Here is a 14,410-nt window from a genome sequence, read left to right as displayed (position 1 = left end):
GTGTAACTGGTACAGACTGTGTGTGTGTGTTGATACAAGGTAGTACGCACTGTGTGTAAGTTGTATAGACTGTGGGTGTTGATACTAGGTAGTACACACTGTGTGTAAGTGGTACAGACTGTGTGTGTGTGTTGATACTAGGTAGTACACACTGTGTGTAAGTGGTACAGACTGTGTGTGTGTTGATACTAGGTAGTACACACTATGTGTAAGTGGTACAGACTGTGTGTGTGTTGATACTAGGTAGTACACACTATGTGTAAGTGGTACAGACTGTGTGTGTGTGTTGATATTAGGTTGTACACACTGTGTGTATGTGGTACATACTGCGTGTGTGTGTTGATACTAGGTAGTACACACTGTGTGTAAGTGGTACAGACTGTGTGTGTGTGATACTAGGTAGTACACACTGTGTGTAAGTAGTACAGACTGTGTGTGTGTGTGTTGATACTAGGTAGTACACACTGTGTGTAAGTGGTACACACTGTGTGTGTGTGTGATACTAGGTAGTATACACTGTGTGTAAGTAGTACAGACTGTGTGTGTGTGTTGATACAAGGTAGTACGCACTGTGTGTAAGTTGTATAGACTGTGGGTGTTGATACTAGGTAGTACACACTGTGTGTAAGTGGTACAGACTGTGTGTGTGTGTTGATACTAGGTAGTACACACTGTGTGTAAGTGGTACAGACTGTGTGTGTGTTGATACTAGGTAGTACACACTATGTGTAAGTGGTACAGACTGTGTGTGTGTTGATACTAGGTAGTACACACTATGTGTAAGTGGTACAGACTGTGTGTGTGTGTTGATATTAGGTTGTACACACTGTGTGTAAATGGTACAGACTGTGTGTGTTGATACTAGGTAGTACACACTGTGTGTAAGTGGTACAGACTGTGTGTGTGTTGATACTAGGTAGTACACGCTATGTGTAAGTGGTACAGACTGTGTGTGTGTTGATACTAGGTAGTACACACTGGGTAAGTGGTACAGACTGTGTGTGTGTTGATACTAGGTAGTACACACTATGTGTAAGTTGTACAGACTGTGTGTGTGTGTGTTGATACTAGGTAGTACACATTGTGTGTAAGTGGTACACACTGTGTGTGTGTTGATACTAGGTAGTACACAGTCTGTGTGTAAGTGGTACAGACTGTGTGTGTTGATACTAGGTAGTACACACTGTGTGTACGTGGTACAGACTGTGTGTGTGTGTTGATACTAGGTAGTACACACTGTGTGTAAGTGGTACAGACTGTGTGTGTGTGCGTTGATACTAGGTAGTACACAGTCTGTAAGTGGTACAGACTGTGTGTGTTTATACTAGGTAGTACACACTGTGTAAGTAGTACAGACTGTGTGTGTGTGTGTTGATACTAGGTAGTACACATTGTGTGTAAGTGGTACACACTGTGTGTGTGTTGATACTAGGTAGTACACACTGTGTGTAAGTGGTACAGACTGTGTGTGTGTTGATACTAGGTAGTACACACTGTGTGTAAGTGGTACAGACTGTGTGTGTGTTGATACTAAGTAATACACACTGTGTGTAAGTGGTACAGACTGTGTGTGTGTGTGTGTTGATACTAGGTAGTACACAGTCTGTAAGTGGTACAGACTGTGTGTGCTGATACTAGGTAGTACACACTGTGTGTAAGTGGTACAGACTGTGTGTGTGTTGATACTCGGTAGTACACAGTGTGTATGTGGTACAGACTGCGTGTGTGTGTATTGATACTAGGTAGTACACACTGTGTGTAAGTGGTACAGACTGTGTGTGTGTTGATACTAGGTAGTACACACTGTGTGTAAGTGGTACAGACTGTGTGTGTGTTGATACTAGGTACTACACAGTGTGTGTAAGTGGTACAGACTGTGTGTGTGTGTTGATACTAGGTAGTACACACTGTGTGTAAGTGGTACAGACTGTGTGTGTGTTGATACTAGGTAGTACACACTGTGTGTAAGTGGTACAGACTGTGTGTGTTGATACTAGGTAGTACACACTGTGTGTAACTGGTACAGACTGTGTGTGTGTGTTGATACTAGGTAGTACACACTGTGTGTAAGTGGTACAGACTGTGTGTGTGTTGATACTAGGTAGTACACACTGTGTGTAACTGGTACAGACTGTGTGTGTGTTGATACTAGGTAGTACACACTGTGTGTAAGTGGTACAGACTGTGTGTGTGTGTGTGTGTTCGATACTAGGTAGTACACACTGGGTAAGTGGTACAGACTGTGTGTGTGTGTTGATACTAGGTAGTTCGCACTGTGTGTAAGTGGTATAGACTGTGTGTGTGTGTTGATACTAGGTAGTACACACTGTGTGTAACTGGTACAGACTGTGTGTGTGTGTTGATACTAGGTAGTACACACTGTGTGTAAGTGGTACAGACTGTGTGTGTGTGTGTGTTCGATACTAGGTAGTACACACTGGGTAAGTGGTACAGACTGTGTGTGTGTGTTGATACTAGGTAGTACACACTGTGTGTAAGTGGTACAGACTGTGTGTGTGTGTGTGTTCGATACTAGGTAGTACACACTGGGTAAGTGGTACAGACTGTGTGTGTGTGTTGATACTAGGTAGTACACACTGTGTGTAAGTGGTACAGACTGTGTGTGTGTGTGTTGATACTAGGTAGTACACACTGTGTGTAAGTGGTACAGACTGTGTGTGTGTTGATACTAGGTAGTACACACTGTGTGTAAGTGGTACAGACTGTGTGTGTGTTGATACTAGGTAGTACACACTGTGTGTAAGTGGTACAGACTGTGTGTGTGTGTGTTGATACTAGGTAGTACACACTGTGTGTAAGTGGTACAGACTGTGTGTGTGTTGATAATAGGTAGTACACACTGTGTGTAAGTGGTACAGACTGTGTGTGTGTTGATACTAGGTAGTACACACTGTGTGTAAGTGATACAGACTGTGTGTGTGTGTGTTGATACTTGGTAGTACACACTGTGTGTAATCGGTACAAAATGTGTGTGTGTTGATACTAGGTAGTACACACTGTGTGTAAGTGGTACAGACTGTGTGTGTGTGTGTTGATACTAGGTAGTACACACTGTGTGTAAGTGGTACAGACTGTGTGTGTGTGTTGATACTAGGTAGTACACACTGTGTGTAAGTGGTACAGACTGTGTGTGTGTGTTTATACTTGGTAGTACACACTGTGTGTAAGTGGTACAGACTGTGTGTGTGTGTGTGTTGATACTAGGTAGTACACACTGTGTGTAAGTGGTACAGACTGTGTGTGTGTGTTGATACTTGGTAGTACACACTGTGTGTAAGTGGTACAGACTGTGTGTGTGTGATAATAGGTAGTACACACTGTGTGTAAGTGGTACAGACTGTGTGTGTGTTGATACTAGGTAGTACACACTGGGTAAGTGGTACAGACTGTGTGTGTGTTGATACTAGGTAGTACACACTATATGTAAGTGGTACAGACTGTGTGTGTGTGTGTTGATACTAGGTAGTACACACTATGTGTAAGTGGTACATGCCGTGTGTGTGTGTTGATACTAGGTAGTACACACTGTCTGTAAGTGGTACAGACTGGGTGTGTTGATACTAGGTAGTACACACTGTCTGTAAGTGGTACAGACTGGGTGTGTTGATACTAGGTAGTACACACTGTGTGGAAGTGGTACAGACTGTGTGTGTGTTGATACTAGGTAGTACACACTGTGTGTAAGTGGTACAGACTGTGTGTGTGTGTTGATACTTGGTAGTACACACTGTGTGTAAGTGGTACAGACTGTGTGTGTGTGTGTTGATACTAGGTAGTACACACTGTGTGTAAGTGGTACAGACTGTGTGTGTGTGTTGATACTTGGTAGTACACACTGTGTGTAAGTGGTACAGACTGTGTGTGTGTGATAATAGGTAGTACACACTGTGTGTAAGTGGTACAGACTGTGTGTGTGTTGATACTAGGTAGTACACACTGGGTAAGTGGTACAGACTGTGTGTGTGTTGATACTAGGTAGTACACACTATATGTAAGTGGTACAGACTGTGTGTGTGTGTGTGTGTTGATACTAGGTAGTACACACTATGTGTAAGTGGTACACGCCGTGTGTGTTTGTTGATACTAGGTAGTACACACTATGTGTAAGTGGTACAGACTGGGTGTGTTGATACTAGGTAGTACACACTGTGTGTAAGTGGTACAGACTGTGTGTGTGTTGATACTAGGTAGTACACACTGTGTGTAAGTGGTACAGACTGTGTGTGTGTGATAATAGGTAGTACACACTGTGTGTAAGTGGTACAGACTGTGTGTGTGTTGATACTAGGTAGTACACACTGGGTAAGTGGTACAGACTGTGTGTGTGTTGATACTAGGTAGTACACACTATATGTAAGTGGTACAGACTGTGTGTGTGTGTGTGTTGATACTAGGTAGTACACACTATGTGTAAGTGGTACACGCCGTGTGTTTGTGTTGATACTAGGTAGTACACACTATGTGTAAGTGGTACAGACTGGGTGTGTTGATACTAGGTAGTACACACTGTGTGTAAGTGGTACAGACTGTGTGTGTGTTGATACTAGGTAGTACACACTGTGTGTAAGTGGTACAGACTGTGTGTGTGTTTGTTGATACTAGGTAGTACACACTGTGTGTAAGTGGTACAGACTGTGTGTGTGTTTGTTGATACTAGGTAGTACACACTGGGTAAGTGGTACAGACTGTGTGTGTTGATACTAGGTAGTACACACTGTGTAAGTGGTACAGACTGTGTGTGTGTTGATACTAGGTAGTACACACTGGGTAAGTGGTACAGACTGTGTGTGTGTTGATACTAGGTAGTACACACTGTGTGTAAGTGGTACAGACTGTGTGTGTGTGTTGATACTAGGTAGTACAAACTGTGTGTAAGTGGTACAGACTGTGTGTGTGTGTGTTGATACTAGGTAGTACACACTGTGTGTAAGTGGTAAAGACTGTGTGTGTGTGATACTAGGTAGTACACACTGTGTAAGTGGTACAGACTGTGTGTTGATACTAGGTACTACACTTTGTGTGTAAGTGGTACAGACTGTGTGTGTGTTGATACTCGGTAGTACACACTGTGTAAGTGGTACAGACTGTGTGTGTGTTGATACTAGGTAGTACACACTGTGTGTAAGTAGTACAGACTGGGTGTGTTGATACTAGGTAGTACACACTGTGTGTAAGTGGTACAGACTGTGTGTGTGTGTGTGTTGATACTAGGTAGTACACACTATGTGTAAGTGGTACATGCCGTGTGTGTGTGTTGATACTAGGTAGTACACACTGTGTGTAAGTGGTACAGACTGGGTGTGTTGATACTAGGTAGTACACACTGTGTGTAAGTGGTACAGACTGTGTGTGTGTTGATACTAGGTAGTACACACTGTGTGTAAGTGGTACAGACTGTGTGTGTTGATACTAGGTAGTACACACTGTGTGTAAGTGGTACAGACTGTGTGTGTGTTTGTTGATACTAGGTAGTACACACTGGGTAAGTGGTACAGACTGTGTGTGTTGATACTAGGTAGTACACACTGTGTAAGTGGTACAGACTGTGTGTGTGTTGATACTAGGTAGTACACACTGTGTGTAAGTGGTAAAGACTGTGTGTGTGTGATACTAGGTAGTACACACTGTGTAAGTGGTACAGACTGTGTGTTGATACTAGGTACTACACATTGTGTGTAAGTGGTACAGACTGTGTGTGTGTTGATACTAGGTAGTACACACTGTGTGTAAGTGGTACAGACTGTGTGTGTGTGTGTTGATACAAGGTAGTACGCACTGTGTGTAAGTGGTACAGACTGTGTGTGTTGATACTAGGTAGTACCAACTGTGTGTAAGTGGTACAGACTGTGTGTGTGTGTTGATACTAGGTAGTACACACTGTGTGTAAGTGGTACAGACTGTGTGTGTGTTGATACTAGGTAGTACACACTATGTGTAAGTGGTACAGACTGTGTGTGTGTTGATACTAGGTAGTACACACTGTGTGTAAGTGGTACATGCCGTGTGTGTGTGTTGATACTAGGTAGTACACACTGTGTGTAAGTGGTACAGACTGTGTGTGTGTTGATACTAGGTAGTACACACTGTGTGTAAGTGGTACAGACTGTGTGTGTGTTGATACTAAGTAATACACACTGTGTAAGTAGTGCAGACTGTGTGTGTGTTGATACTAGGTAGTACACACTGTGAGTAAGTGGTACAGACTGTGTGTGTGTTGATACTAGGTAGTACACACTATTTGTAAGTTGTACAGACTGTGTGTGTGTGTTGATACTAGGTAGTACAAACTGTGTGTAAGTGGTATAGACTGTATGTGTGTGTGTTGATACTAGGTAGTACACACTGTGTGTAAGTGGTACAGACTGTGCGTGTGTTGATATTAGGTAGTACACACTATGTGTAAGTGGTACAGACTGTGTGTGTGTTGATACTAGGTAGTACACACTGTGTGTAAGTGGTACAGACTGTGTGTGTGTGTTGATACTAGGTAGTACACATTGTGTGTAAGTGGTACAGACTGTGTGTGTGTGTGTGTGTTGATACTAGGTAGTGCACAGTCTGTAAGTGGTACAGACTGTGTGTGTTGATACTAGGTAGTACACACTGTGTGTATGTGGTACAGACTGTGTGTGTGTTGATACTAGGTAGTACACAGTCTGTAAGTGGTACAGACTGTGTGTGTTGATACTAGGTAGTACACACTGTGTGTACGTGGTACAGACTGTGTGTGTGTTGATACTAGGTAGTACACACTGTGTGTAAGTGGTACAGACTGTGTGTGTGTGTGTTGATACTCGGTAGTGCACAGTCTGTAAGTGGTACAGACTGTGTGTGTTGATACTAGGTAGTACACACTGTGTGTAAGTGGTACAGACTGTGTGTGTGTGTGTTAATACTCGGTAGTACACAGTGTGTATGTGGTACATACTGCGTGTGTGTGTTGATACTAGGTAGTACACACTGTGTGTAAGTGGTACAGACTGTGTGTGTGTGATACTAGGTAGTACACACTGTGTGTAAGTAGTACAGACTGTGTGTGTGTGTGTGTGTTGATACTAGGTAGTACACACTGTGTGTAAGTGGTACACACTGTGTGTGTGTGATACTAGGTAGTATACACTGTGTGTAAGTAGTACAGACTGTGTGTGTGTGTTGATACAAGGTAGTACGCACTGTGTGTAAGTTGTATAGACTGTGGGTGTTGATACTAGGTAGTACACACTGTGTGTAAGTGGTACAGACTGTGTGTGTGTGTTGATACTAGGTAGTACACACTGTGTGTAAGTGGTACAGACTGTGTGTGTGTTGATACTAGGTAGTACACACTATGTGTAAGTGGTACAGACTGTGTGTGTGTTGATACTAGGTAGTACACACTATGTGTAAGTGGTACAGACTGTGTGTGTGTGTGTGTTGATATTAGGTTGTACACACTGTGTGTAAATGGTACAGACTGTGTGTGTTGATACTAGGTAGTACACACTGTGTGTAAGTGGTACAGACTGTGTGTGTGTTGATACTAGGTAGTACACGCTATGTGTAAGTGGTACAGACTGTGTGTGTGTTGATACTAGGTAGTACACACTGGGTAAGTGGTACAGACTGTGTGTGTGTTGATACTAGGTAGTACACACTATGTGTAAGTTGTACAGACTGTGTGTGTGTGTGTTGATACTAGGTAGTACACATTGTGTGTAAGTGGTACACACTGTGTGTGTGTTGATACTAGGTAGTACACAGTCTGTGTGTAAGTGGTACAGACTGTGTGTGTTGATACTAGGTAGTACACACTGTGTGTACGTGGTACAGACTGTGTGTGTGTGTTGATACTAGGTAGTACACACTGTGTGTAAGTGGTACAGACTGTGTGTGTGTGCGTTGATACTAGGTAGTACACAGTCTGTAAGTGGTACAGACTGTGTGTGTTTATACTAGGTAGTACACACTGTGTAAGTAGTACAGACTGTGTGTGTGTGTGTTGATACTAGGTAGTACACATTGTGTGTAAGTGGTACACACTGTGTGTGTGTTGATACTAGGTAGTACACACTGTGTGTAAGTGGTACAGACTGTGTGTGTGTTGATACTAGGTAGTACACACTGTGTGTAAGTGGTACAGACTGTGTGTGTGTTGATACTAAGTAATACACACTGTGTGTAAGTGGTACAGACTGTGTGTGTGTGTGTGTTGATACTAGGTAGTACACAGTCTGTAAGTGGTACAGACTGTGTGTGTTGATACTAGGTAGTACACACTGTGTGTAAGTGGTACAGACTGTGTGTGTGTTGATACTCGGTAGTACACAGTGTGTATGTGGTACAGACTGCGTGTGTGTGTATTGATACTAGGTAGTACACACTGTGTGTAAGTGGTAAAGACTGTGTGTGTGTTGATACTAGGTAGTACACACTGTGTGTAAGTGGTACAGACTGTGTGTGTGTTGATACTAGGTACTACACAGTGTGTGTAAGTGGTACAGACTGTGTGTGTGTGTTGATACTAGGTAGTACACACTGTGTGTAAGTGGTACAGACTGTGTGTGTGTTGATACTAGGTAGTACACACTGTGTGTAAGTGGTACAGACTGTGTGTGTTGATACTAGGTAGTACACACTGTGTGTAACTGGTACAGACTGTGTGTGTGTGTTGATACTAGGTAGTACACACTGTGTGTAAGTGGTACAGACTGTGTGTGTGTTGATACTAGGTAGTACACACTGTGTGTAACTGGTACAGACTGTGTGTGTGTTGATACTAGGTAGTACACACTGTGTGTAAGTGGTACAGACTGTGTGTGTGTGTGTGTTCGATACTAGGTAGTACACACTGGGTAAGTGGTACAGACTGTGTGTGTGTGTTGATACTAGGTAGTTCGCACTGTGTGTAAGTGGTATAGACTGTGTGTGTGTGTTGATACTAGGTAGTACACACTGTGTGTAACTGGTACAGACTGTGTGTGTGTGTTGATACTAGGTAGTACACACTGTGTGTAAGTGGTACAGACTGTGTGTGTGTTGATACTAGGTAGTACACACTGTGTGTAACTGGTACAGACTGTGTGTGTGTGTTGATACTAGGTAGTACACACTGTGTGTAAGTGGTACAGACTGTGTGTGTGTTGATACTAGGTAGTACACACTGTGTGTAACTGGTACAGACTGTGTGTGTGTGTTGATACTAGGTAGTACACACTGTGTGTAAGTGGTACAGACTGTGTGTGTGTAGTACACACTGGGTAAGTGGTACAGACTGTGTGTGTGTGTTGATACTAGGTAGTACACACTGTGTGTAAGTGGTACAGACTGTGTGTGTGTGTGTGTGTTCGATACTAGGTAGTACACACTGGGTAAGTGGTACAGACTGTGTGTGTGTGTTGATACTAGGTAGTACACACTGTGTGTAAGTGGTACAGACTGTGTGTGTGTGTGTTGATACTAGGTAGTACACACTGTGTGTAAGTGGTACAGACTGTGTGTGTGTTGATACTAGGTAGTACACACTGTGTGTAAGTGGTACAGACTGTGTGTGTGTTGATACTAGGTAGTACACACTGTGTGTAAGTGGTACAGACTGTGTGTGTGTGTGTTGATACTAGGTAGTACACACTGTGTGTAAGTGGTACAGACTGTGTGTGTGTTGATACTAGGTAGTACACACTGTGTGTAAGTGGTACAGACTGTGTGTGTGTGTGGTGGTGTGGGTGTATGTGCAGTGAGCTTCGTGCAAGGGCGAGCGATAGTGCGGTGGTTAGCGCGCTCCGCTACGGACCCACTCATTGCCCACACCCGTGACGATTATTTGAACCGGTCCCGGGCCTCCCCTAGGTAGACTCAGCCTCAAATGAGTACCTGGTGCGGTGTGTAAACATCGCCACTAGGGAGACAAAGGCGGTCGGGCGTGGTGCTGGCCACCCACCCCCTCTTGTACCGTTACCGGCCTTCACAGGTGCTGCTCGCCAACAGCACTTGCCCCAACAGTCTGTTACAGGCTATACGGGGCAGATCTTTGTCTTTGTGTGTGAGTGGGGGGGGGGGGTGTATGTAGTGTGCGGGCGAGGGGGCTGGGGTAACCCCCGGCACTGCTTCGACCAATCACCACGGCGGAATCGCCGACGTGAACTCGTGCCGGAGACCCCCCCCACGGAGGGAATTGCGTTCGTGACGCCTTCTGGCCTAACTCCATCCGGCAGAGCCAGACTGAGAACCCCCCCTTCCCACCTCTCAGGGTTCCACAGGAGACCCACTGCGATCAGCCACGTCGAATGTTCAGGATTCTCATTGCGGAGGAGAGGCTGCCCACTCCTCCGTCGGGAGCTGGACCGGTACCGCCTGGATCCTCTGCGGCATTCAGGAGGTCCGGTGTGGACCGGCTCTGGCTCCTGCCACCATGAGGGGTGGACAGTCCTCTACTCGGGGCAGGAGACTGCCAAGCATCAGGGTGTGGCTCTTCTTCTGAACATAATAATGAAGGGGGCGTCGGAGCATGGCGGTGAGGTTTGGGAAGCTGTCAGCCCCAGGCTACTTTGGGCTCGCCTTCCCATCAACCAGAGGCGAGGAGATGGTGTTCGTGGTTACTTATGCCCCCACCGAAGACGAACATCCGTGGAGGGATGCAGGCAAGGCCGATGAGTCGGATGCCTTCTGTGACCTCCTGTCACAGGTGCTGGCTAAAGTGGCCCCTCGGGATAGAGTAATCTTGTTGGGTGACTTCAATGCCCGAGTTGGTCATTATGCTAGCATCTTGTCTGGAGTAATTTGAATATATGTGCCAGATCAGCTCAATAACAACGGTAGGAGGCTGCTATACTTCTGTGCAGCCCATGGGCTTGTAATCACCAACATGTTGTTCCGGCATCGGCGCATCCACACAACATCACGGATGCATGCCGGGTCCAAGCAAGAACATCTGCTGGACTACGCAGTGACGGAACAGCGGATGCGAGCCCATGTCCTTGACACCAGGACCTACCGTGGAGCTGATCTGCCCTCTGACCATCGACTTGTCATCTGTAAGATGCGCCGCCCATTCTTCCGCTCCAGTGGTGGGTGTACACCCAGGACCCCATTCCAACCTAAAGTGGCCTGGTCTCGGCTAGCTGATGAAAGTTGCAAGCGAGAATTTCACCATCGCTTGCGGCTGGGGTTGTCATCGTCCCCGACTCCTCCTGATGTCGAGGGTAAATGGGCGAGGTTTAGGACTGTGACTCATGCAGCTGCAATGGCTGCTTTGGGTACGCGGTTCAGACCTCCCCAGAGACCCTGGCTTACAGAGGAGGTGTTCAAGCTGCCTGAGAAAAAGCGACAGGCTCCCACTCTCATCGTCTACAGCCTCCCACGTCAGAGAATGAGGAGGCTTGCCGCTGCCTTCGCTCGGAGGTTCGGAGGGCCGTGAGGCGCTGCAAGGACGGGCGGTGGTCGCGGGTTTCTGAGCAGATGGGGTCTGCCTCAGTGGCGGCCCGGGGATCACAAACCGCTCTTTAAGTTCCACCAGAAGGTAACTTGCAGCACCTCGCCTATCACCGTCGTCAGCGGGAACAAAAACGGTGATCCCATCCACGGCCCCCCAGAAACGCGTTTGCCCTGACAACGCCGTGGGGCAAGGCGCGGACGACCCTGCCCAGGCTGCGGTGCCGAAGATTCTGGCAGAAATGTAACGGTTCGACACTTTACATTTTGATTTAAAGAATTACTAATCTACAACTCATTACTAATCATAACCAATGACTGATTACTAATCGATTATATAATTACAATACCCCCCCCCCCTCCGCCTCTAATCACTGCACCTGATATGAGTTAAGTGATGACGTCACCCTGCTGCTCTATATAAAACCGGGAGCAAGCGAGGGCTTTACCATTCTGGCGAATTGCCCGATGATGCTGGAAGTATTTACCAACGAAACGTCGTACTCAAACTGTAAATGTGGATTCACTCTTCAACACACCGGTGGGCTAAAGTAGTGAACTATTTGTATTTTGTCAACGTGACACTTTTTTTGCTGATTGGCCGTGTCGGGTGGTGGAGGGTTACGACACATTTATAAATAAACGCGATCTAACCCAAAAACCTTTATTATGAATAATATTGGTCGCCAAAGCCTACATGTTAAACTGACTCTTTACTTAGTCACAACTGCAAGACAACTTCTTTGGTTCTTTCGGTAAAGTCACCACGTAGAATGAGAACAAAATAATAAATTGATAAAATAAAATAACACAATAATAATATTCTCACGACGTTTCGGCCACAACACAAGCGGCCTTCATCAGGGTGAAGGGACGAGACTGTCCAGACTGACCAGACAGTCTCGTCCCTTCACCCTGATGAAGGCCGCTTGTGTTGTGGCCGAAACGTATTATTGTGTTATTTTATTTGATCAATTTATTATTTTATTCTCATTCTACGTGGTGACTTTACCGAAAGAACCAAAGAATTCATCTTCTTTGGTTCTTTCGGTAAAGTCACGTAGAATGATAATATTATCATTCTACGTGACTTTACCGAAAGAACCATTTCGGTAAAGTCACGTAGAATGATAATATTATCATTCTACGTGACTTTACCGAAAGAACCAAAGAAGATGAATCATTGCAGTCACGAAAGCTTTAAATCGAAATAGAACCAAAGAAGATGAATCATTGCAGTCACGAAAGCTTTAAATCGAAATAGAACCAAAGAAGATGAATCCTTGCAGTCACGAAAGCTTTAAATCGAAATGCAACACAACTGTAACACACACACACACACTGGTGGTGACCGTTGTCCTAATCGTGCTAACACTCGAACACTCGGGGTTACGACTCAACGTGGCCAAGCCAGGAGGGCTCTCTGCTCGCTCCGCGACGACTCGAGGCTTCCGTCTTCAGTGTCCGCGAGGCGTCTTCGTCACGGACACGAACAGCGGAGACCGCCTACATGCCTCTCGGCATGGCCCCAGGCCACGCCCAAACCCAGGCCACGCCCCAGACCACGCCCCAGGCCACGCCCAGGCCACGCCCGAGCCACGCCCAAGCCACGCCCAGGCCTCGGCCACGCCCAGGCCACGCCCAAGCCACGCCCAAGCCACGCCCCAGGCCATGCCCCAGGCCACGCCCAGGTCACGCCCAAGCCCAGGCCACGCCCCAGGCCACGCCCCAAGCCACGCCCCAGGCCACACCCAGCCCACGCCCCCAGGCCACGCCCACCTTCTCGAACCCTCGAGAAGGCTCTGCTCCCTGACCACGTGACCCCCAAGGCCCCCCCCTGGGGCCCCTGGCCCCCACCTTGATCCGGTTCACGTGTTCGGTGGGGTTCACTCAGAGTGCCACGGCCTGACACGACCCCCCCCCCCCCCCCCGTGGCACTCGTCAACAGCCTCCACGCTGCCCGACCCGGCGGTGACGTCATTCGTACCGACCATGACATAGCAGTGACGTCATGCGAACAGACCCAACACAGTAGTGACGTCATATGTCGTGACAGAAGTAGCCCACCCCCTTCTGAGTGTCTGGCTGAGGTGCCATCTGCTGAGGAAGTACTGAAGGCGATCCGGAGTCTGAGGACAGGAAAGGCAGCGGGCAGAGATGATCTCCCGAGCGAGGTGCTGAGGGAGGGTGGCGTTTGTGCACAGACTGCCCTACATGACATCATAACAACAGTCTGGACCACTGGACGGGTTCCGCAGGATTGGAAGGATGCCCTGGTGGTCCCCCTCTTTAAGAAGGCGGACCGCACGGACTGTAACAACTGCAGGGGCATCTCACTCCTCAGTGTGAGGCCGGGAAAGGTCCTGGCAAGGATTATTCAACATCGCCTTGCCAGGCACGCTGAGGAGAGGCTTGCGGAGCCCCAATGCGGTTTCGGGAAAGGGCGGTCCTGCACGGATGCCATATTTTCTGTCCGTCTGCTACAGCAGAAGTGTAGGGAATTCCAGCAAGACCTACATCTCTGCTTTATTGACCTGGTCAAGGCCTATGATACCATCAGTAGGCCCTGGGCTCTGGGTTGTTCTTCGTGCTTTCGGAGTCCCCGACCCTCTGCTCACGATCATTAAGGACCTTCATGATGGTGAGTGGGCCCGGGTAAAACTACGTGGCCGGGAGTCAGAGCCATTCCCTGTACACCTTGGGGTGCGACAGGGATGTCCTCTGGCTCCCACATAATTTAACGTCATCCTAGACCACCACGTAGTTCGTGAAACTTTTCATGGCAGTACCGGAGGAATCTCCATCTGGTACAGATACAACATGAGGCTGATTGTTGGTTATGGTTGTTGTTGACTATGGTTGTTGATGATTGTTGTTGTTGATGTTGTTGATGACTATGGTTGTTTATTGTTGTGGTGGTTGTTGATGTTGTTGATGACTATGGTTGTTGATTGTTGTTGTTGATGTTGTTGATGACTATGGT

At 46.7% G+C, this 14,410-nt stretch overlaps 1 protein-coding gene across 1 annotated transcript in view; it reads left to right on the top strand.

Annotated features, from left to right (window-relative positions):
- LOC116958461 (uncharacterized) overlaps positions 1-14,410 on the top strand; it is a 131,941-nt gene that overhangs the window by 48,720 nt on the left and 68,811 nt on the right. The gene's annotated exons all lie outside the window — the stretch shown is intronic.

This window comes from Petromyzon marinus, chromosome 77 (genome assembly GCF_048934315.1).
Source record: "Petromyzon marinus isolate PM22_M1 ecotype Great Lakes invasive population chromosome 77, UKy_Petmar_22M1.pri1.0, whole genome shotgun sequence".
NCBI classification, from domain to species: Eukaryota; Metazoa; Chordata; class Hyperoartia; order Petromyzontiformes; family Petromyzontidae; genus Petromyzon; species Petromyzon marinus.
This window is presented reverse-complemented; position numbering and strand designations above follow the sequence as displayed.